At 57.0% G+C, this 2,884-nt stretch overlaps 1 long non-coding RNA gene across 1 annotated transcript; it reads left to right on the top strand.

The window, feature by feature from the left end:
- The first annotated feature begins 632 nt into the window (after positions 1 to 632).
- On the top strand, positions 633 to 1,705 carry LOC128943660 (uncharacterized). The gene is made up of 4 exons (XR_008483748.1): positions 633 to 706; positions 961 to 996; positions 1,395 to 1,421; positions 1,671 to 1,705. It is a non-coding gene; the product is annotated as an uncharacterized LOC128943660 (long non-coding RNA).
- The last annotated feature ends 1,179 nt before the right edge of the window (positions 1,706 to 2,884 follow it).

Raw genomic sequence — 2,884 nt, forward strand, 5'->3', positions numbered from 1 at the left:
ATATATGTGTAAATAGTAATATATAAATATCTATAAAATATATAAATATATAAAGTATAAATAAAAATATATAAAAATATAACATCACCCCAAAGGAGGTAGAGTGTCTGGACTGTCTTGCTGAGTGGACCTGGGCAGGCAGAGAAAGAATTTTATAGATAAAAAACAATAAGCAACCTCAGGAACGAGAAATGAAGAGCTCTGACTCCTCTGACTGCCAGGATGGGAAAAGATACTTTGTGCCACATCTGGGGTCACCCTTAGCAGCAAAACCCCGAGACTGGGGAGCTGTTGGAGGATGGATTGCGTTGGACTGGGGGTTGTCCCCACAGGGTGCCCAGGTGCCTTTGGCTCCCTGCCTGCTCCCCTTGGCCCCCCAGGTGCCTGGGCCCTTCCAGGGGCAGCTGCCCCGTGCAGGAAGCTGGAGGGATGCCGGGCGAGGGGGCTGGATCCGTGCCACAGGTGGGGTGGGATGGGCTCTGTGCCAGGGCTGGGCTTGTGGCCCGGGCTGGGGGTTGTGCCAAGCCGGGCTTTCGCCTGGGGCTGGCAGGGAGGGTGCAGGGAGGAGTCCCGGCAGGGATAAAGGTGCTCCTCACCTGCTGCAGCCTCAGGCAGCGCTGCCCAGAGCCAGAGGAAGATGAAGGTGGCTGTGCTCAGCGTGGCCCTGCTCTTCTCCATCCTTCTGTGCCTGCCAGCTCAGAGCCAGGTGAGGGGGGCTGCAGGGCCCTGGGCTGGGCTCAGGGCTGGGGTCTCCCCAAAAATCCCATCCCATCCATCCCATGGATCCCATCCCATGGATCCCATCCCATTCCTTTGGGATTCCCGATCCCATCCTTAATCCCACCCCATCCCATTCTATTGATCCCATTGATCCCATTCCATCCCCGCCCATTGATCCCATCCCATCCTTTTGGGGCGCCTCATCCCATCCCCTGACCAAACTTTGCTATCCCTGCCCAGGCCAACATGGAGGGCAGCGGAGTGATCTGTGCTGGAGTGAGACTGGGGGCACTGGGGGTACTGGGATGGACTTCGATGGACTGGGATGAACTGAGATGAACTGGGATGGACTGGGATGGACTGGGGAGCACTGGGATGGACTGGGATGGACTGGGGGGCACTGGAATGGACTGGGATGGACTGGGGACACTGGAATGGACTGGGATGGACTGGGGAAACTGGGATGGACTGGGATGGACTAGGTGAACTGGAATGGACTGGGAGCACTGGGATGGACTGGGATGTTCTGGGGGCACTGGGATTGACTGGAAGATACTGGGATGGACTAGGGGGGCACTGGGGAGCAATGGGGGGCACTGGGGGCAATGGGGAACAATGGGGGGCAATGGGGGACACCCCAGTGATGTTGGGGACATCTCCTGCTCTCCCCACAGCAAATCGGTGGCATTGGTGATGGCCAGGTGGGTATCAGTATAGCCCAGTATAGCCCAGGACATCCCAGTACAGCCCCCAAATCCCCAAACCCCCCAAATCCCCCAAACCCCCAAAATCCCCAAATCCCCAAATCCCTCAATCCCCAAATCCCCAATCCCTAATCCACCAAATCCCCAAACTCCTAAATTCCCAAATCCCAAATCCCCAAATCCATAATCCAAAATCCCCCAAACCCCAAATCCCAATCTCAAATCCCCTTTGATCTGCCCCTGCAGTCCGGGATCGTGGGAGGCATTCGAGGCTGCATCAATGTGAGACTGGGGGAACTGCGATGGACTGGGGGAAATGGAATGGACTGGGATGGACTGGGATAGGCTGGGGATACTGAGATGGGCTGGGGAGGAACTGGGATGGACTGGGAGATACTGGGATGAACTGGGGGATACTGGGGGAACTGGGGAATACTGGGATGAACTGAGCAGAATTAGGGATTACTGGGGGGAACTGGGAGATACTGGGATGGACTGGAATGGACTAGGGGGAACTGGGGTAACTAGGGGGGGAACTTGGATGGACTGGGGGGAGTTGGAGGGAACTGGGATGGACTGGGATGGAATGAGGGGACCTGGGGGGAACTGGGGGATACAGGGGGTTAGTTGAGCCCCCCGCCCGGCTGGGCTGGTGACCTCGCAGTGACCCCGGTGACCCTGTGGTGACCCCGGGGCCCTCTGCCCCCTCTCTGCAGAAACCCAAAGGCTTCGGAGTGCAGAGGGCTGAGGTGGGTACCTGGAGCTGTGCTGGGGATGGCACTGGGGGCATCCCAATATGGACCAGTATAGACCAGTGTGCATCCCAGTGCACCCCAGTGCATCCCAGTATAGACCAGTGCATCCCAGTATAGACCAGTGCTGGGCTCAGAGCATCCTCTGTGCTGGGGATGGCACTGAGGACATCCCAGAGCCCCCAGTGCCCCCCAGCCTGCCCCAGTTTGGGATGGTCCTGGGGGGCTCTGGGGGGGTTGGATATCTCTGGGGGGCTCTGGAGACACACTGTGGTCACCCTGGGGTCACCCTGGGGTCACACTCAGCTCCTGTCCCTGTCAGGCCATCAGGATTTGATCATCCCTGGAGAGGCGCCCTGGGAGCCTAGGAATGGCCCTGGAACAATCGATAATCGATAATTGATAATCAATGATTGATAATCAACAATCAATTATCAATAATCAATAAACCCTTCAGCAAAGCAACTCTGTGTGTTCATGGGTGCTTTTCTCATATGGATGGGTGTGTGCTCATGCCCCTGTCCCTCTGTCTGTCCTTCTGTCTGTCCGTGTGTCTGTCCCTGTCCCTGTGTCTCTTCCCCGTCCCTATGTCTGTCTGTCCCTCTGTCTGTCCCTGTGTCTATCCCCTGTCTGTCTGTCTGTCCCTGTGTCTGCCCCCCCTCACCCAGCCCTGGGGGTCTCTGGTTTCTTTTCCACCATGAGTGGAGC

Source organism: Melozone crissalis, unplaced genomic scaffold (assembly GCF_028551555.1).
Source record: "Melozone crissalis strain CALT ecotype California unplaced genomic scaffold, PUWL_Pcris_2 ptg000053l_1, whole genome shotgun sequence".
In the NCBI taxonomy this organism is placed as follows: Eukaryota; Metazoa; Chordata; class Aves; order Passeriformes; family Passerellidae; genus Melozone; species Melozone crissalis.